General features: G+C 39.1%; 1 long non-coding RNA gene across 1 annotated transcript in view; it reads left to right on the top strand.

Annotated features, from left to right (window-relative positions):
- Positions 1-765: 765 nt before the first annotated feature.
- The window catches only part of LOC308190058, a 40,249-nt gene continuing 18,764 nt past the window's right edge, over positions 766-22,250 (top strand). Inside the window, exon 1 of the long non-coding RNA XR_013946821.1 lies at positions 766-10,955. This is a non-coding gene — a long non-coding RNA (uncharacterized lncRNA). The remainder of the gene's footprint in view (positions 10,956-22,250) is intronic.

Below are 22,250 nucleotides of genomic sequence, written 5' to 3'. Positions count from 1 at the left end.
TTGAAAGGTGCCTTGCTTACACCTTCTACAGGAAAATTACATAAATGGGGACAGTCAGATAACCCTAGCCTCACATTCCTGGGTATGGATTACCCATGCAAGATTTTCTTAAAAGTCAAGAAGTATTATGCTGTGCAATTTCTATTTGCTTTCTGGCTGCCCATTTTACAAGATCTCTGGAGGCTGTCACCCAAGTAAACCGTGTAGGCACTGTGTGTGAGGATCTGAGGTCTACTTTGCTCTAATGAGCTGATGGAGGGAGTCTTACAGATAAATTTCCTGCTGTTAGTAACACATCAGAGAAGATTAATGACAGACAAAAGAGAAACACCCTTAACAAGAAACAGCAGGTGAAAAACAAATGAAAAAGCACCTTGCTGTGTTCCGTAAGAGCTAATTCTAGATTATATGTGCTCAGGTGCTGTCATTTCTGGAGGTAAGAAGCCCTGCTAGCTGGAGTGTGTGTGCTCATACTTAGTGGTCTCCAGCAGGAGCTGATGTTTTTATCTTCAGGAGGTTCCCATTAGCCCAAAGCAAAGCTGGTCTTTGACCCACCACCACTGCCACCCTCCCCTACTCCCCCCTCCCCCTTTTTTTATGCAGGTGAGAAAGAAGCGGAAGTATGGTTCTACTCCTACAGTGATGTACTAAGAAAAGCCTGATCCTTGGCTGATATAAATTGGGTAGCTCTACTGACCTTTGTGTTTGGCTGGTTGTCCTTTTTGTCTCATTCAAATGCCTCACATCCTAAGCTCATTAAACTGTGGTTCAGCCAAACTCCCTGTAAGAAATGGTTTAAAAGGTAAGTGTAGTGGCATATTTGAAGTTCTGTTGGTTAGGGCAGAATTTTATTGCAAAGATATTTGCATTAATATATAAAGGTTCTCTGGAGCGGAAGCCACATGTTTGTCACTAGCAGAATGTCTGAGTGTCCAAGTGTCTGAGTCTAAATTAATTTACAGATGCAGGATTTCAGATAAAGAACTTTCTAAAAAAGTAATGGGCAAGTCATTTTCAACAACTTATTCAGCTGCTTTTGTCTCTTTGGTCCTTCAGCCAATTGCTTGTAAATATACTAGTAACATTTTGGACATATTTGTTACTCAAAATAACTCCCAACTGGAACAAGGTTCACAAGCAGAGCATACAGCGCCTTCAGGCATGAACATGGGAGCTGTTTGCATTGGATACTGACATCTTGTGGTACAGTTTTCAAAACTTACACCAGTGAAAATGGCCTACCAATTCATCAGAAAGGCATTCAACCAACGGGCCTATAAAGACTTTTTTTTTAAAGTCCTTTTTTTTTTTTTTTTTTTTCCTAAGGCCAGAAAGACTCTTATTCACAGATATATTCATAAGAATTAGAGGGTTACAAACTATTCTCGATTTTTTTTTTTTTTTAAAGTAGCTTGATTTCCAAGGCAGTAGAGCTAGTGCAGTCATCTCAACATTGTGTAGCAGAGCTGAAAGAGTGACTATACAGGTTTTTGCTACACTATTCCAAACAGTTTAAAAAGAGATTCAGAACAATGAACTGTTTCAATATTCACACACACACACAACAATAAGTTGTTGCTGTGTGGTTTTTTTTTTCTTTTTCCCCAAGAATTTTAGGGTTTAGACAGAGAGTGCAAAGTATCTCTGTGCTCTGTACAAAAGTTGAAATATTTATGCAGCTTGGGCAAATAACTCTGAAACTGTTTTACTCATAAGCTTTACTTATCTATTTTAAGGAACACCATCATATTTTGACATGTCATTCCAAAAGCCATAGTAAAGCTTCAAAGACAGCTTACTCCAGACATGATCCAAAATAACAGGCAAAAACAGCACTTCTAAAAGATATTGCAGTAATGTACAAAGTGGGCTAAAGAAAACACAGGACTTTCATTGTAGTTGAATCAGGAAAGAGCAAAAAGCAAACAGGAAAGTGCTTACTAACTCAGGCTCTCAGTAGGTTCAGTCTATCATATTCTATGAAATCAATAGATATTATTGATCTAATAGTGAGAGTTTAAAGAATGAAAAGACATGCAACTGTTTGGATGGCAGCTCCTCAATTCCATGTCTAGCTTAATGAATTTTGCTCTCATGTTGGTATTTGTAGCAGTCCAGGGAGTAAGTCTTTCCTTCTGCCTTTCTCTTTACATTACACAACCAGCTCTCTTTTATATTTTGATAGTGACATCTATTGGAGCTTTGAAGAATATTCTTCTGGAAAAAAATATAAAATCCAAAGCTATATTAGTAAAACTAATTTTTTTGACAACTAAAAATTTCAGTTAAAACAAAAGCAGATACATATCTGTCATCAAAACATATACAAAAATGAAAATACCAGTGCAAAAAAGAATAAAAGGGGCAAGAGTTCACATTAGTTTCAAGGCAAAAATATGCCTCTTTCTCTTTGATGATGGGTGAGCTTAGAAACTCACCCAGCTGTCATGACCCAAAGCTGTAACTTCAAAGTTTCTTTCAGAAATACATAATTTTATTGAATCCATTGTAGATACATGCAAGACTTTGAAAGCATGGGAAAGACCAACTCTAATAGTGCGTACAATAGCAGTTAAGACAGAAAGCAAAGGTTTGGCAAGCAACTGAAGCCTGTGCTGTTGGGTAACAAAAACATCCACAGTATTTATAATGAAAACAGCTCAATTTTTTTCTAAGCAATCCATGTTCACAGCTCTGGATTATATTGTCAGTATGGGGCAAAGGTCTTGGACTTTTCCAGAGACTTTGTACATCACAATAGCACCAGTGGTCACTGATACAGTTCTGTTTTCAGAGTGAAAATGGATGTAATGTAAAACCATTGTTACCAATGTATTTACATTACAATAAATTAGCCAGTGTATTTACATTTTTAAAATGTACATGTACTGTGGGAACAGTCTAGAATGAAGTCCCTGGTGTCAATAGTAGGCAGTACTACATAACACTATTTCACAAAACCTCTGAGAGAAATGTGGAGATTCACAATGTACAAGGAGATTATGTAGTGGCATGCAGTCACCAGGACAGCCTGTTTCTGTACTGTTTGTGCCAGAGAAACAGGCCTTATTTTCCTCAGACTATGCCTTTCCATGACATCGCATCCATAATGCTGAGAAGACCCTGATATTAAAGTTATGTGTTTATTTGCTAGAGGTTGTGACTTTGGGGCCTTTTTCATCTCTTCTTTTCCACAGGGACATGGTAAAGAATTTAATATTTCAAAGGATTAAAGAAGCAGCAGATTTTTCTGCTGTCTCAGATTACAGATTTTGCTGTTTTGTTTGTTTTGTTTTGTAGCTGGTTTCCCTCTCCCCTTCCTTTCCCTCTCCTCCCTTCCCCTCTCCTCATATGAATTGATTTCAGTTAATTCTAATTTTTAAAGGAAAATTATTTTCCCAAACAATTAAAGGGTTTAGTTATGTTTCCCTTCTTCCTGGTGTTGTTTCACATATCTTAGGATATGTTTTTGCTCATATTTATCCTGGTGCATCTTCAGTTGGTAGTTTCCCTGTGGCTTACACCTTAATGAATCCATTGTGATAATAAGTCAGTCAGGGAGCTAGTCAGGCAGGGATCCTACTATGAAATGAAGAGATGAAATGTGGTTTTACAATAGCAAACATAATTGACTCAAATGATCTCAGTGCAAGAGTACTTGATAAAGCCTCAGGTTGACTATTTTCTGAACTGCATATTTTTCAAGCCTCTGTATAAACCCTCTCTTATACCAAATAAAGCAACTGATAATATCTTCAGTTACTATTCTCATAGAAATAATATAATCATTTCTCCTGCTGCTGGGTGAGAAATGTTCAATTTTTACAGCCAGCATTATGTTCTCCACTCTTATTCAGCATTTACAGAGCCTGAGGGAGAAATAAAATATTAATGACGTTGTAAAGACACTTTTTATAATGAAAATATATCCAATTTCATCTCACCTTTCATTTATTTAATAGGAATTCTATCATATAATTTGGTGTCTTAAAAAAGTCTGTAAAAGGACTGTACAGGAAAGTATCAAGTATTTTAGCCAGTATATTTTGACTTTTCTATACAAATGCTGCTAGAGAAGAATAACCCTGTGTTTTGGTACTGTATCCATTTGACTGCATAAGCAGTTTCAGTGACACCAGTTCACTGAGCAAATGATGCAGAATCACTTTTGACCATCTAACAGTGCTTTCAAGATCATTGATTGTTGAAATGAATACATGGAAAGAATACGAGAAGAAACAAACAAAAGCTTCTTTCTCTAAATTTAAGCATTAAAGGAGAGATTTATTTAATTAAAATGAGACCTAACTCCCTAAAATCTGTGCTGTGCTGGGAACCCAGCAAATACATACCCAGTATGTAGGGACACCACAGAGGACTTTTATATATGTGTTTTTGGTATAGCCAGGCGATTTAATATGGCTGACCATCCCTAAGCAGACTCTGAATAGAATCATAGAATCATAGACTCATTAAAGTTGGAAAAGACCTTCAAGATCATCTGGTCCAACCATCACCCTACTACCAATGTCACCCAGTAAACCATGTCCCTAAGCCTCTCAGTACTGTTCTTTTATCACACAATTGGGTGCATTAAGCTCAGAAATGTTCCTGTCTGTACTTGTACAAAGCTGTGCTTATAAGCTTCTTGGAACATCACAGAATAATAGAACTGCTTGGGTTGGAAAGGACCTTAAAGGTCATCTGCTTCCAACCCCCTTCCATAGGCAGGGATGCCACCCAATAGATCAGGCTGCCTAGGGCCCCATCCAGCCTAGCCTTGAACACTTCCAGGGATAGTGCATCCACAGCTTCTCTGGGCAACCTGTTCCAGTGCTTCACCACCCTAATAGCAAGTAATTTCTATCTAATCTAAACCTACCCTCTTGGACTGGATTCACTTAGCCAGGTGTTGGTAGCAAGGGAGCTACAGGAGTGACCAATGTGAGAAGAGTCCAGAAGATGACCCAAGTTAGATAAAATCCAGTTCCAGCTGATTCCAAAAGGGACCTGTCACTGGCCAGAGCCCAACCAGTAAGCAATGTCGTTTGGGTCTCTGGGACAGCAAAGTTCAGAAAGGGAAAAAAACTTCTGGACAACAGCAGCTGGGAGAGCGAGGTGTGAGAAGCATCCCTGCAGACACCAAGGTCAGTGCAGCAGGAGGACAGGAGGTGCTCCAGGCACGCAGCAGCAGTTCCCCTGCGGCCTGTGGAGAGGCCCCTGGTGGAGCAGGCTGTCCCCCTGCAGCCCATGGGTCCCACACGGAGCAGATCTCCATGCTGCAGCCTGTGGAGGAGCCCCGGTGGAGCAGGTGGATGTGGCCTGGAGGAGGCTGCGGCCCATGGAGAGCCTCCGCAGGAGCAGGCCCTGGGCCAGAGCTGCAGCCAGTGGAGAGGAGCCCACGCAGGAGCAGGGGGTCTGGGGGGAGCTGCTGCCCATGGGAGACCCATGCTGGAGCAGTTTGCTCCTGGGGGATGGACCCCGTAGTACAGAGCCATGTGGGAGCAGTTCTTGAAGAGCTGCTGCCTGTGGGCAGCCCCTGCAGGATCAGTTCAGGAAGGACGGCATCCCGTGGGAGGGACCCCACATGGAGCAGGGGCAGAGAGTGGCCGTGAAGGAATGGCAGATGAAAAGCATTATGGACTGACAACAACCCCTATCCCCCTGTGCCTACCTGGGGGACAAGATTGGGGAGGAGGGTGTTTAGTTTGCTTTTAGTTTCTCACTGTTCTAGTTTGATAGTGATAGGCAATAAATTATATTAATTTACCTACATTGAATCTGTTTTGCCCAAGACAGTATTTTGTGAGTAAGTGATCTCCCTTTCCTTATCTCAAACGTTGAGTCCTTTTTCTTCATAGTTTCTCAGAATCACAGAATGGCTGAGGTTGGAAGGGATCTCTGAAGATCATCTGGTCCAAACCCCCTGCTGAGCAGGATCACCTAGAGCACATTGTGCAGGATGGCATCCAGGTGGATTTTGAATATCTCCAGGGAAGGAGACTCCATGACCTCCCTGGGCAGCCTGTGCCAGTGCTCTGTCACCCTCACAGTAAAGAAGTGCCCCCTCATATTCAGCTGGAACTTCCTGTGCTTCAGTTTGTGCCTGTTGCCTCCCCTGCTGCTGGGAACAACTGAAAAGAGACTGGCTCCATCCTCTTGACACCCTCCCCTCAAATATTTGTACACATTGATGAGGTCTCCCCTCAGTCTTCTCTTTTCCAGGCCCAGTTCTCTCAGCCTGTCCTCATATGACAGGTGCTCCAGTCCTCTAATCATCTTTGTATCCCTCCTCTGGAGTTGCTCCAGTAGTTCCATGTCCCTCTTGTAATGGGGAGCCCAGAACTGGACACAATACTCCAGGTGTGGCCTCACCAGGGCTGAGTAGAGGGGCAGGATCACCTCCCCTGGCCTGCTGGTAACACTCTTTCGAATGCACCCCAGAATTCTCCCCCTCTTTGAGGATGGGGAGTGAGTGGTTGTGGTGGAGTTTAGCTGCCTATTGGTAAAAACATCACACCTCTTTCAGTGTAAAACCACTCCATCTTGTCCTGTCACTACACTCCCTGATAAAGAGTCCCTCCACAGCTTTCCTGTAGGCCCCCTTTAGACACTGGAAGGCTACTATAAGGTCTCCCTGGAGTCTTTTCTCTGAACAACCCCAGCTCTCTCAGCCCGTCTTCATAGGAGAGGTGCTCCAGCCCTCTGATCACCTTTGTGGCACTCCTCTGGACCTGCTCTAACATCGTGGCCTGAGAGCACAGGGCAGAGAAATAATGCCGCAGTCTGTCTTGTCTTGTTAAATCCACAGGTGTTATTCTCAGGTGTGGTGGACCTCAGCTCCATACAGAGTCACCTAGCTGCTTGTTTTCCCAGTATTTTCCCAATTTCCCCAGTATTTTGGGCTGCAGGGATAGCATGTTGGCTTTGACACGGCAGATCAACTTTGATGCAATGTTTTAGAAAGGTACTGCACTCAAAGTAATGATCCCTCCTAAACAGGTCATACAACCAGATGTGCTGCAGCCTGTCCTGTTTCAGTGTCTTTCTATCTTCATAGTACAGTAACTGAACAACTTAAACTGCCATTATGAAAATATGGAATGGACTTTGTATTTAATGATTCGGTTTTATATTTATAAATTAAGGAAGCTTTATCTTGGTGATCTCAGCTATACTCAGAAACTGTTTATGTCTCAGATAGGAGGCAAAGAATGGTTAAAATGTCTTTAAAGCAAAAATGAAAAAATTACGTGTAATCTACAATCTAGGGAAGAACATATACACACAGGAAAACTGATGAATAATCATACACTAGGAGAAAATCTAAAAGGAATGGGAAAAATAACTTTGTCTAGGAAGTCAGACGTGAGAAAGGATCAGTTGAGAGCTGCAAAATGTTGAGTTCAGAAGTTGCAAAAGGAATGGAATAATAAATTCAAAATGTATGTCTAGAAATCCAAATGAATGTTTTGTTTAAATTTTAAATTAAAAAGAAAATGTAGAACATAAAAGCAAAATGAGGATGGTTCATGAGTTTGAATATATGAAAAAGGAAATAACAACTTGGAAGCAAAAGTAAGAATGTTTAATGAGTTCACCTTTGGACACCCATTATTCTCTGTTCCAAAATAATGAAGGAATAAGGATGCTTTCAACACTGGAAAACAACAAACACTATATTTCTATTAAATAAAAGGAGAATATGATTGAATTAATTTGATGCTCGTTATCCTGACCTCAACAGAATTCAAAAGTGTTGAAAAAAAAAAAAAGAGAAAGAAAAATTAAAAATGTGGAGGCTAAAGAGGAAGTAGAATAAAACTTGGTGTGCTTAACCAAAGTGAGAATGTCAGGATAATTGCTACCATATCTACATGGAGTAACTGATTGCTTACACAAGAAAAACATAATACATCTCTACTATCAATCCTATAACAAACAATTTTATATGATGTCACATATGAAATTGTTAGCCAAACTGGGAGAGATTATGATAAATGCAGGAATTGTAAGGCATATAAAGAAACACACAAAATGGATGACTAAATACACAGCATCAAGAAAAGCCTGCTGAAAGGAAATATGATTGTGCTCTGTAATATGATGTGACTATTGTGTTCTGTGAAATTGCAAGTAGAAAGGACATCAACAGGGGATAATTATTAACTTTCTTAATATTGGAAAATTCAGGTAACATCAAATAAAGTTATAAACTTAGATTCAAAGGAAAATGGAGTACTATTTCACTTGACATAACTGTGAAGTTTACTGCTACAAAATTTTATAAATAAAAAAATGAGTAAAATTATTTTGGATTTATGGATGAATTTATAGAATAAAAAAAAAAAATCTATCATGGGCTATTCAACACAAAAATCTTGTACTTTTCCTAAGCAACTACAGTAGAAGGGGAATTCTGGTCTCAGTGTACATGTTCTGATCTTCTTAGGTACTGACAAAAAGAAAGCCATGATTTAGTAGCAGAACTCCTCAGAATTCAGTCTTGGGGCTAATATTATTTAAGTTTTCTCTAATTACCTTGGCACACAATATTTGAGTGCACAAATGAAAATTAGCTGGTAAAGATGAAAGACAGACAGAAAAGGATATAATCTTAACAAATAGAATAGCTGAAATTTAATAACATGAACTTTGATGCCATTCACTGAAGGACTAACGACAAAAATCTGCTGTTAATTCAAAACACAAATGATCAAGACCTGGGCTTGCTAGTCAGCTTCAGGGGTCTCTAAAGGGCTGTAAATGAGAAAGGACTTATTCAGGAAGGTATTAAGTCAGAAATTCCCTGTTCAGATTAAACAGCATTAATTCTATTTTTATTAGACATTGATGAGATCCTGTCCATAATACCATAATACTATGTACAGTTCAAATCATCTACACTCAGAAGAAGGCAACGAGGCTATTCTGAGACTACAAAATGATTCGTCTCTCAAAGAAGCAAAGTGAAAACTAAGATACAATACAACTGTATATCCATATCTGTAGATTCTGAGGTAGCTGCAATTAACAGACTCTAATTATTCTTGTTCAGACTGGGGATGCAGGAAATGTTGCTTTCAGGCCAGTGTACCTGGTTTTCTTCTCCATAGAGACAGAGGACAGAAGAAGAGGAGAAAGCCATGTCTTGTGCTGGTGTGTGGTTAGGACATGACTGAGAGGCACACAGGTACAATGGATAAATCAGTCATTGATAAATCTAGAATGAAAATTTGAATGTATAGGTTTGGGAATTGCTTACTAGTATAATTAGTTGCCTGTAATATCAGAGTTTCTTTTCCCTCTAGTCCAGAACAGAGTATTTTCAGCATTTTGTGCCATTTTACAATACAAATTGAGAGAAAAAATGAAATATGTACTTACTTTCTCATCAATTCTTGAAAGCAGAAAATTAGAATTATTCAGCTGAACAAAAGCTCACTTGGACTGGGTATCACTCAGTGCAGAAAACCTGAAGGTCTTATTCCATATTTGAAGCAAACCAAAATGAGAGAGAACAGGAATTTTGAACTCAATTGTGTGTATGTTGGACAGGAGCACTGATGGAGGCAGTATCACTGAAGATAAAAGTGGGGTGAGATTAAAATTTCAGGTTTGGGGTCTCTCTTGACTTCCACGGTAGCTGCTACTAAGAAGTAGCCATTAGCATGTATTTATTGTTTCTGAGACATTACATGATTACATGGGAAATAGTGTTTCTAAATTAAATGCTTCAATGTTGTCACTTGTATACGTTCATATGGAATATGACCTTGATATTGAAAATTTTTTTGCAGATGGAATTTGGTGCTTTCAGCAATGAGATACAACTGAAGGATGATATACCCATATATACCAAATACAAGTGATTCTGGCATCCTCACACCTACCATGCTCATAACTGTTTTATTCTCTGATAAATTTGTATTTAACTGAGGCTTTGCCTTGAGTACTCAGCACTTGTGATATTATAGCAGAATCTATTCTGCTCACATCACAGACTGTGGGCTTTATTTATGTGGTGTAATGCTTTATATATCACTCCTGAATTGATTTATGTTGATACACTTACTGTGATGCATTCTTTTCACAAACATATCAAATTGTGTGTTCTAAACTGAAATCAGAAAGCTTGCTTACCAGTATGATTCACTGTTTTCCTTTTTTTTTTTTTTTTCCTGCAGTGTGGGCTAGATGAATTATTTAGTTTTCGGGGAATATTAAATAGTAACTCATTATATTCTGTAACTGTTCTATGTTTTGTTTAAGTACTTCAGAATAATGTTATTTACAAACATCAGAGTTCTTGTCATTTGTTTAAGAAAGACACCAACAAAGATGTTTCACTGAAGAAGAAATGGAAATTTATTTTAATTCATATTAGTTTAGGAAAAACTTTGCTAGTTTTCCTTTTCTTTCCCTTCTCTTTGCTTATGTTGCTCTAAGATATGTGATATTTGCAATTCATGCAGTGTTTCTTACTGTCAAGAAACTGAATAACCTATTCTTATTCTTGTCACTCTGTTTCACTTTATTTACTACTTTGATCTCCTTCAAGATGTTGTTTGATGCTGCATTAATCCATTTGCTTATTACTATTACAGTATTTCACAGATTTCTGTTGTTGCTAAGCTCCTAGATAAATGAATCACATGACCTTGGCAATATCTCTCTGTTAACAGTGCTGTTGTTTTTCCTTCCCATTTCTTTCTTAAAATTGTAAAAAACAAAAATTCTAAGGCTCTACACCTGGGCACTTGTTCCTAATTGGGACTATCAATGGGCTAGGTGAAGGAACTTGGATAAACTGAGAGCAGCTGGGGAACCTGTTGTCCTCAATATTAAAGATTGCTTTTGTTCCAAGGTGAACTGAGGGGTTTGAACCTATGAATCTCTCTCTCTTCTAGGCTTTTTACTGGTGTAATAGAAAAAAAAATAAATCTACTCTGTAGGTAGGTATTATGATATGCTATTGTAACAGTATTAATAGAAGACAATTTTGGCTTTTACTTTTGTTGTTATGTAAGCAAAATGATTTTGCTGTTTCTAGTGGTGTGGGATTTTCTTTTCATTTTTTGTGTTTGAGTGAACTAGAGCTAAGGTCCTGAACTAGAGCTAAAGTCATCTGTATGAAGTTCAACAAGGCCAAGTGCTGGGTCCTGAACCTGGGGCACAACAACCCCAAGCAGAGCTACAGGCTGGGAGATGAGTGGTTGGAAAGCTGCCTGGCAGAGGAGGACCTGGGAGTACTGGTTGATAGTTGGCTGAATATGAGCCAGCAGTGTGCCCAGGTGGCCAAGAAGGCCAACAGCATCCTGTCTTGTATAAGAAGCAGTGAGGCCAGCAGGTCTAGGGAAGTGATTGTCCCCCTGTACTCGGCTCTGGTGAGGCTGCACCTCGAATACTGTGTTTGGTTTTGGGCCCCTTCCTACAAGAAGGATGTTGAGGTGCTCAAGAGAGTCCAGAGAAGGGCAACGAAGCTGGTGAGGGGTCTGGAGAACAAGTCTTACGAGGAGCGGCTGAGGGAGCTGGGATTGTTCAGCCTGGAGAAGAGGAGGCTCAGGGGCGACCTTATCGCTCTCTATAGGTACCTTAAAGGATGCTGTAGCGAGGTAGGGGTTGGTCTATTCTCCCATGTGCCTGGTGACAGGACAAGGGGGAATGGGCTAAAGTTGCACCAGGGGAGGTTTAGAATGGATATTAGGAAGAATTTCTTTACCGAAAGGGTTGTTAGGCATTGGAATGGGCTGCCGAGGGAAGTGGTTGAGTCACCGTCCCTGGAGGTCTTTAAAAGACGTTTAGATGTTGAGCTTAGTGATATGGTTTAGTGGAGGACTTGTTAGTGTTAGGTCAGAGGTTGGACTGGGTGATCTTGGAGGTCTCTTCCAACCTAAACGATTCTGTGATTATGTCCTTTAGCTTGCTTAGAGGTTTGTTCTTAGTTTTCGATTGGCTTTGTTTTCTTTTTTTTTTTTTATCCTTTCTTCTGCATTTTTTTTCCCTCTATTTTCTTTGCTTTTAGACTGTTCTTCTTTAGGTTGGATATTAGGAAGAACTTCTTTACTGAAAGGGTTGTCAAGCATCGGAATAGGCTGCCCGGGGAAGTGGTTGAGTCACCGTCCCTGGAGGTCTTTAAAAGACGTTTAGATATAGAGCTTAGTGATATGGTTTAGTGGAGGACTTGGTAGTGTTAGGTCAGAGGTTGGACTAGGTGATCTTGGAGGTCTCTTCCAACCTAGATGATTCTGCGATTCTTATGCAATGTTGAGAGAGGTTTAAAGATTTGGTGGTTTTCTCTTTTCTTAGAAATAAGTTGTTCATATATCTTGTATGAAGAGTGTATATATATATATATATATACATATATATATATATTCTGAGGACTTATGCTCTCAAGAATTATCTGTAGAATTTTGATGTAGCCTGCAACCAAAAACAAATTTACAGAGGGGGTATTACTAGAAAGCCACAGATGGTGGTAATAGTGTCCACAGTCATTCATGTGAATCTTGCTAAAGACTGATTGGGGGCTACAGTCCTCTGGAGCATTTGTTGGAATATGCTGGAATATAATATACTTGTTGGAATATGCATCTAGGCTTACTGTGTTATGTGACTGTTATTTTATCTGCATTAATCCTTTATCCGTTTAGAGTAGGGACCATGTATTGTTACTATCATCTAAGACTATGCATGTGAATGGTAATAAAAATAGAACTTGTAACTCTCTGTGCATATTAATTCAGTATAGCTTAAGTTGTCTCAGTATGTATCCTGGGCCTTATTTTTACTGAAGAGTGTCACTTTTCCTTACTTTAAATGAATACTCATTTAATTTCCTATCTCACCTCTGATCCTGTTTTGTTAACGTCAGTATTATACTTATATTCCTCCGAGTCTTAAATGCTCCCCTTATTTTAGTATCATCTGCAAATTTAATGATCTGACTTATTATAGCTTTATCTAGACCACTGAATAAAATATGAAAATCTGCTGGTGTTAATCTACAACCCCGTGGGACTTTGCTTCTCAGCAGCTGCCTTTCTGTTTTCCTTCCAATCTGCTGTCTTTCTGAGTAATGATTAGTATGTTAGTACTGCTGATCCCTGAAGGCAGACAACTGCATCAGATGTGGAGTTCACTGAAGTTATTACAGTTCTGTAGGAAAAAGAAGGTTCTTTCCCCCCCCCCCCCCACCCCCAAAAAAAAAAAAAAAACAACAAACAAACAAAAAAGGCCAAGGACTGGAAAGAGTTAGATTTAAGAAAACTGACTTTCAGATGTGAACAGAGTCACAAGTGCTTGACATTGGAGAAAAGTTTGAAGCCTATTTTTAACAAAAACTTACTCCACTCACATGGAAAATGTTTTAATGATAACAACGATCCATCATTCTGAATTTCCTCTGAACCTTTTTAAAAATCCAGCTATGTCAAGCTTGTTGGTTTATCTAGGCCGATAATGTTTTTTAGAAGTAACCAGATTTCTCTAACATGATTTACTTTTTCTATATCCACAATGACTCATAATTATTAAATTGTGCTTATACAATTATATCCTTTAAATTGATCTAGAAATGTAACATCTCTTTCTTAAAGACCAGACTGTGAGGCACAAAGCTTCCTTGGTTTCTCCTTGCAGATAGAAAAGTGCTAAAGGGATTCATTAGGGGATTAGGTGGGAGTCTGACAGCTCTGGAGAAGAGGTTTGAAATTTGGAATTGGAGGGGAGGGGATTTCTTTTTTTTTTTTTTTTAATTTACTTATTTATTTTTTAATTAGAGTAGTGGGAAAGTGATATTTGTGGAATTGGACCAAAATGGTTCATCTGAGAATCAGTTTGATTTGAGAGTCTGGGAACAAACAGAGAAGGAACTGCATGAAGACTAGAAACTTGAGAAAGGAAAATACTAGCCATTGGCACTGACGGCTGGGAAGCCTGGACCAGCTCTCAGGTTGGTGGACAGGAAGGGAAGCCTGGGTGTTGATTTACAAAAAGCAAAGTTTTATTATTTTTCTAGAATTATGTAAGTTTGTGTTCCTTTATGTCCTTCTTAGACATAAAAGTCTTGTTGTAAGGCTTTTGTGTTGTATTTATCGTTGCTTTTGTGTTGGTTCAGATGTCAAAAAAAAAAACAACACCTATTTTCTTGGCTGTGGGGAGAAATCAGATTTGGTGATTTCATGTTCTTATCTATTCCTGTTTACTCTTTGACATGGTCTGCAAGATGTGCTGTTAAGTCCTAGCAGCTAAAAGTTTTAGTGATGGTGTTGGAAATTGCCAATATTAGACTGTTTACCAGCTGCACAGACCTCTAACTTCTGCTGCAGTGAGGGTGATAAGTGGAAACCTTTTAAAGGAAGAAGGAGGAACTTGGGCTATGTAAGTCTAACACGGTCACAGCTGCTGTTCTGGGCTTCCCTACGGGCCTTTCACAGAAGCGGCTTGATAAAATAGACATACTGTGTACCTTGCAGAAGAAATAGAAGTAATTTTGAGGGTGGTTTTAATAGTGGTATTCAAGTGCTACCCAGCCTTGTTAGTGAGCCAGTAGCTGCAGTATTTGCTTTGCAGGTTCCTATGGACACCTCCCCCCCCCCCCCCCCCCCCCCCCCCCAATATCCTGCATCTTGTAGGATGACAGCAGGGAGGAAAGTAGGCATTAAATCCTTGTTTTTATATCTTGCACCTTGCAGCCTGAGAACTTACGGTTCTCTCTGTATCTGTTCCTGTCTGTGGGTGAACTCTAAGGGAAAGGTGGGGGAGAGAACAATTTTAAAAAGCTGGAAAACTACTGTTCAATAGCCTTTAGTCATCTGCAGAACCTTTTGCCAGCTGTTGTACCTTATTAACAGCACAGGCCAGGCATTTATAGAGCCATTGCTTCCAGAGTTTCTTTCATAGACAAGCTGTTCATACTCTGCAGGAATGCAGCACTTGGTGAAGGAGGCTGAGCGATTGTTTTTGAGGCAGCAGTGTGACCTCATATCCTGCTGCTAACAGAGGCATAACAGCAATGGAAGATTAATTTTCTATTTCTTTCCCCAGAGTGTGACAATGTATCGGTTTTAGGTTCAGGTTTAAATCAAAGAATGAGATGGGAACTTCAACTATGTTTTTACTGTTCACCTTATTAGGTTGAGAAACCATTATTCTGTTAAGTCAGATGATACATAATCATGTTCAATCTTATATTTTCATAAACATTTTTAAGTCGCAATGGGGGGAAAAGTATTTGAATCCTTATTTTATGAAAAGGAAAAAAGAAAAATAGGTTCTGGTATTTCACTTCTTTAACTATACATTCACAGCTGGTATTAATACTTCCTCATTACAAAATGTATGATACTGTTCTCATAATTCCTTTATCCTGCCTTTGGAAAGATGATCAAGATTAAACTCCTGAGATGTAGATGAAAGGAGTACGTAATACTCTTCTTGTATTTGAAAAATACCCTAGTTTCTGTTGGTAGGCTCTGTGGTAGTTTTACCCTGCTGGGCAGCAGAACTCTACCACAACCACTCTCTCACTTCCACTCCTCAAAGGAAAAGGGGTGTAAAAATATGATGGGAAGGGCTCAAGGGTTGAGATAACAACAGGGAGATCACCCAAGAATTACTGTCTTGGGCAGAACAGACTCAATGTCGGTAAATTAATATAATTTATTGCCTATCACTATCAAACTAGAACAGTGAGAAATTAAAGGCAAACGAACTTCTCCCTCCTCCCAACTTGTCCCCCCCAATAGACACAGGGGGATAGGGGTTGTGGTCAGTCAATGCTTTCTCATCTAGCACTCCTTCATGGTCACTCTCTGCCCCTGCTCCATGTGGGGTCCCTCCCACGGGATGCTGTCCTTCCTGAACTGATCCTGTGGGGGCTGCCCACAGGCAGCAGCTCTTCAAGAACTGCTCCCACATGGCTCCGTACCATGGGGTCCATCCCCCAGGAGCAAACTGCTCCAGCATGGGTCTCCCACGGGCAGCAGCTCCCCCCAGACCCCCTGCTCCTGTGTGGGCTCCTCTCCATGGGCTGCAGCTCTGGCCCAGGGCCTGCTCCTGCAGAGGCTCTCCATGGGCCGCAGCCTCCTCCAGGCCACATCCACCTGCTCCACCGGGGCTCCTCCACGGGCTGCAGCATGGAGATCTGCTCCATGTGGGACCCATGGGCTGCAGGAGGACAGCCTGCTCCACCAGGGGCCTCTCCACAGGCCGCAGGGGAACTGCTGCTGCGTGCCTGGAGCACCTGCTGTCCTCCTGCTGCACTGAGCTGGGGGGCTGCAGGGCTGGTTCTCATGCCTCACTCTCCCAGTGGTAGTTGTCTGGAAGTTTTTTCCATTTCTTAAACATGGTGTCACAGAGACCTCAACAACCTTCCTTATTGGCTTCTCTCTGGCCAGCAACACGTCCCTTTGGAGCTGGCTGAAACTGGCCCTTATCTAACATGGGGCAGCTACTGGATTCTTCTCACAGAAGCCACCCCTGAAGCCCCCCACTACCAAAACGTTGGCATGTGAATCCACTACAGGGCTCTAAGATAGTCCATATTTGATGTTGTTGAAGCTGATGGATATAAAATTCGTAATTTCAGAAACAATAAGGCAAGACTTGTGATTTGACTCATTTGGTCTGTAACACTGAATGTACTACTGGCTGTGCACCAGAAAAAGGCTGGTGGTACCAAAGATTCCAGTGTTGTTGTTGTGTTTTTTTTTTTTTTTTTTAATGAAAGAAAAAAAGGTTTTAGAAATGATAGTTTATTCTTCACTGTGGAGCTCCATATATGATAGAGCTGTGTTGTAGAAGTAGCCATGCTCCTGAGCCTTCAGTTATGAATGACTGCTCCAGAATATACTGGGAGATGTTTCCAAACCACTTCAGGCAACAATGAAACAATGTTCAAACAAAAAATTGATTTAATTTGGATTTAATTTTAATTTGGATTTTAATTTTACTCTTTAAAAGTACAAGGCAGAAACAGAGTGATGCTTTGCTACTGGGATATGAATTCAGTATTCTCAGTGAATGAAGTTGTAAGACTTTTGAGACTGTTTTCCTCGTCTCATCTGCTGTAGTGGTCTTCTGCAACTTGGTTCAGAGTTATGAAATAAAGTACTTCATAGTATGCGTTCTTGTTTAAATCTTCTGTTAGTCATTTTTGGCTGGTTACCAGAGGGCAGAGGTAGACCAGGTAACTTTATTGAGGATTGACACTAAAGCCTTTTTTTTTTTTTCCACCGTCAAAGAATAATACTGCAGTTCATCCTCTGCTTTCTCCAGAAAAATGAAAAAAAAAAATAAAAATCTTTTGACTTCATGTAAGCTCTTTTTTTTTTTTTTAAAAATGTTCATTATTTATTATTAAAACCTTTGGTTACTCTAGGAAAAAACAAGGGGTGGGGTATGGTTGTACCTAGTTATAACCAGTAGATGAAGGTGGCAGCTGATATGAACTAGCATAAAAGTAGTTGTTATTCTTTGATAAGTATTCATTTGAGGGCTACCTTTATCTCCCATTCCTTATTTCCTTCTTATTTAATGGGAATTACATCCATTAGTGCAATTGCATCAGTGATGTGTGTCATTAAGGTGATACCTAACGTGTTCCTCAGGAGGATGAGGTCACTTTGGTTTTGTGGTTGTAAGCAACATCTTAATAAATGTTCCTTTCACAAATGGCCATATTTCTTATTGAAAAAATCATATCAAATGATTCTTTACAGCCTAAACTTACGTTATATGAAGATTCTCATAACCTCTTGTACAGCTGCTATTAACCCTTGGCATTTTGGAACAATAGGATGTTTCACAAAATAAATTTGGATGTTATAGTTAGCATAATTTATTATTTTGGTTTGAAAACTAATTCAAAAACTACTCGTGTTGGTATCTGCTTTCTCTTGTCAAACAGAAATGAGAGCACAATTCTTGTAAACAGAATGCTTGGTTCAGTGTGGTTCAGAAAACAAAACTTATGACCTGTCTTCTGGTTGAACCTATGTCAGTGACTTTCTAGCTTAAGGTTATTGGTTTTATCTCTTGAAACTCCAACAGGTAGACAGTAAATTCCAGCCACAGAAGAAATTCTCAAAAATTAGAGCTATGTTATGTTTGGCTGTGTGTGTTTTTTTGTTTTTGTTTTTGTTTTCTTTTTTGTCCCTTTTTGTGCAGGCATTGGATTTGAGGGACCTTTCAGTTTGACGTGCTAAACATATCTGTAGATATACAGGTATCTACAGATATTTTTCGGCCTATTTGTCTCTTCCTGTCCAGTTCTTAAAGTATTTTATTTTCTTTAATTAGAAAATGTTTCTCAAGTATTTAGAATAAGTAGTTTTAGAAAGGGTAGGTTAAAACTTTATTTGGAGAAAGAGTTGACTTAACTGCTATATTTGTGCATCTGAAATAATGGTTTCAAGTGCAACTGTTAAGAAGCTAGATAATAGGCTAGCAAGCAGGATGTCTGTAGTCCATCAAGAACTAAATGAGATCTATATAAAGCAGCAGCGTAATTGTAAAATCAAGATGCATAGACTGGAAAAGATCCAAAAATAACCAAGTTGTCATAAATGGAGCATGTGGTTCTGATGAAAGACTGGAACTTCACTTGTGTATTTAGCATATAGGTAAAGCAGATAAACCAAATCAATTCTCAGTAGTTGCCTAATAATATTCAGTATAATAATTAAAATAATCAGTCAACATGTAAGGAAATTATTCTCTCCATATGAAATTGTTGTGGCTTTGATACTTCATATTCATACTGCTGAAGTGGTAGATCTTTGTGGTGTTTGGACCCAATGTATGAGGCTATGTTTATTGCTTGGTATATTGTCTGAAAAAGGAAACCATCTGATAACAGCCCAAGCTGCAAGGCTGGCTGAATGACTATGGTCTCTGGTACAGAAAAAGTTTCTCTGCTCATTAAATCACTGGAGTGTCTGGGTAGTGGTTGTGGTGCAAACACTGGAAGAGGCAAATCCAGGAGAAGTAATCAAGGTGGAGCACCTGTTCTGAGACTACTTACATGTTCCAGGACATCATGGCCTTGGCAAATGAATTATTCCATAAATAGATACCAAGCTTTACCACAGAAGGGATTCAGAAGCTACCACACAAAACATCACATTCTCCAGAAACTTATACCTATTAAGGGTTCTGGTGTCTGCTATACAGAATTGTCCCTTTCACAATGGTGAGAGGTATGTCTTCAAACACAATTGTTCCTGACCAGATACTTGTCTTCTAGTGCCTTAGATCCATCATCTTAGTTGTTCAATTATCAAAGGGCAGTTAGAAGGCAATTTCGGAGTGTAATTTAAAAACAAAAAATCAGTTCCAGTTTCAAAATCATAGAGTTGTCTGAGATGTTTTTTAGGCAATAAGAAAAGTACCAACAGTCTTGCAACATTGTGATATCTGCTCTTAGCAACAAGAAAGGTATTAACTCTTCAGATAAGTTATAACCATCAAAACCTCTCTGCTCCTATGTGAAGATGAAGAAAGAGGATTGTTTTGCATTGTACAAACAACATATGCAGAGGAAAAGAAGAGCAAGTATAGATTCTAGGTGAGTACTATCCATTCCTTAAAGATTTCTAAATGAAGGTTTAGTTTGTCCTTTTAGATAACCTTAATAGTAACTACTGTTCTGAATTATTTGCTCTTCAATTAAAAAATATATGTAATTCCAGGAATAGAGGCAATTTACCTAGAAAATTATGTATGAAAGCTATTTTTTAAAACTCTTTCTCTAGTATATAGAAACCACTTCTAGCCCTGAGAAAGTATTTTGTTAATTATGTATTTGAAGGTGGTCTATGCCTTATGTCTTCTTTAGTAGGAGTCTTAATGCTTAGCATTTTGAAGGGAGGAGGTGGTTCAGAGAAGTCCTAATTCAAGCCTATTTTCTGACTTTAAAGCATGAGAAATAGCTATATTGATTCATTAGATATAGAAAATGATTGCAGGATTATCATTCTGTCCAGGCATAAGCTTTCTTAGAGCAGCTTCACTCCTTATCCTCTCTCCAGAGAGAGGAGAGTCCTCTTGCATGCTAGCTGCCTTGAGAGGGAATCAGAAAGATTAAAATTCAGAAATATCCTTTGAATTACTATTTTTAGGGCCTTTAATCTGTATTGTAACTGCTTTAGCTAAGAGAATTTTAGAAAGGCGAGATCTATTCAGGAAGCATCAGAACTGCAATCCTCATGGGACAAAACACAGCAGTTTTTCTGCTGCTAAAATAAACCCTGTTAAAATAAACTTTTTTTTTTTATTAGTGTTTCCTAAAGCCTATCTATTAAAAATCTGGCATACTCTTGATCTTCCAAAATCTCTAAAAATTAACATGGAATGCATATTCTCTCTAACTGGTTATTTATTTTCTTTTGTGAGTTCTGTGAAGTATGGTGATTTCCCATCAGCTTTAGAATGTTGGTATGTTTGACTTTTGACTTAAACTGTTATGTGTGACCCAGTCTACCAAAATCCCACTGAAACACCAAGAGCATAAGACAAATCTAGATTCTTTGGGTATATAGTCCCTTCATACCATACTGTCTAGTATGGAAAATATCCCAGGTATACAGTTTTACCTGGTAATCCACTTTTTAAATGTCTTTTTATGGAGATGGACAGATACAGCCTGCTCTGGTAGAGACTGGGACAGGGAAATGTAGTTCAAATATATAAATCTTGGATTTTTGTTTAGGGCTGCTGTCCATCTTTAGGAAGAACAGGGTAATCTTTTTCCTGCTAATCTAATTCCTTTTATTCTGCTTGGATTACTAAGCCTAGAGTAGAGACCATTATCAGAAGTTAGAGAAAAGATGATTATCTAATGTAAATATTTGAGGGAAGTAATTCCACCTATCTCTCACCTTAGACTGAGATGTTACTGTCTTTCGGGGAGGGGGATCCTGAAGGAATGGTTATATTGCATTCAAGGTGAGCTGCACAGGCATAGATGAGCCTCAGGGTGATTTGCAGTAGCAGAAAGTTTTAGAAACTAAAGTCTAGGGATTATACAAATAGGAAATGGATTTAAATGACTTAATAGTTCTGAAAAACTGGGACAAATTAATACAGTATTGTTTACCTTTTTCTCTTGAGAATGTGTGTCTGCCTGAGCATAGATGAATTGTGTCAAGGCGTATGGACTAGCAGTTCAAGACTTCTGGGGTAAAAGGAGGAAAAAGCTGACAAAAATAATTTCAAATAATACGATGTGAAAGAGATACTCTGGATTCTGGAGTCCCTGCTGGCAAATCTGTTGTTTCTCTTACTCCTTTTCCCCACTGTCCATAATGCTTCCAGCTCTGTGGCCTTGGAGAGGAGGTAGAGGATGGGCAAAATTGTTTAAGATATAAAGCTGCCATCAGCTTCATTGCTTGTCTTAGATCTGGCCCTAAGACTCCCTAATGCTCACTACTTGTTGGCCCAACTTCAGAAGATTTTGAGGATGCTTTCTTGAGGTGTGGAAGGAGTGTGCCCAGCTATCTTACAACTAAGTGAAAGATAGAAACATCATTTTATCATGCATCTTAACAGCATCTCATCTCTAATTCTTAGACTGAGGGAGACTGTTATAGTAAGGGATGATTGACTTTCCTATCGGTTCTTATGTTTTTTTATATGTTCCATCAGGTAGACATATGGATAAGATGGGCTAGCAATCTGCCAGGAATTCTGCACCTGCCAAGTGAGGAAGAACATACATAACTTAGCCATACAGGACTTTCTTTCAGAGCTCTTCAGAGACATCTAACTCATCTAACTCTCTCACTTGATCCCAGAAGGAACAACTCCCCCCCCCCCACCCCCCACCCCACCCCCCGAATAATCTGTTTACAGGATTAATAAGGCTGCCGAGAACTATGAATTTGTCACCTTTTTTGCTCTGGTTATGTAGCAAATGTGGAATGTTTATTTTGCATTGTAGAAGTTCAAAAGTCAATGAAAAAGTGTTGATTCTTGTTGTGACAAAAACTGCTTCATAGCACTGTTAAATAAAGAAGCTTATGTAATAGTGTCTAAAATATATAACCTTATTATTGAAATTTATTATAATCTATTAAATACTTGACATGCTATTGGTTAAATTTTAGGACCTGTTGCAAGTGTTGTTAAATCAAATCTTATTGGCTTAATATTTGTCAAGGAGTAGGGTGTGAGAAATAAGATAATTTCCTGCAAATACATGTTGCAAAAATCAGCTGAATGAACATGATGGAAGGAAAAAATTC

This window comes from Anser brachyrhynchus (assembly GCF_964034855.1).
Source record: "Anser brachyrhynchus genome assembly, chromosome: 2".
Classification (NCBI taxonomy): domain Eukaryota; kingdom Metazoa; phylum Chordata; class Aves; order Anseriformes; family Anatidae; genus Anser; species Anser brachyrhynchus.
Note: the sequence above shows the minus strand (reverse complement) of the source record. Positions and strands in the feature narration are given on the sequence as shown.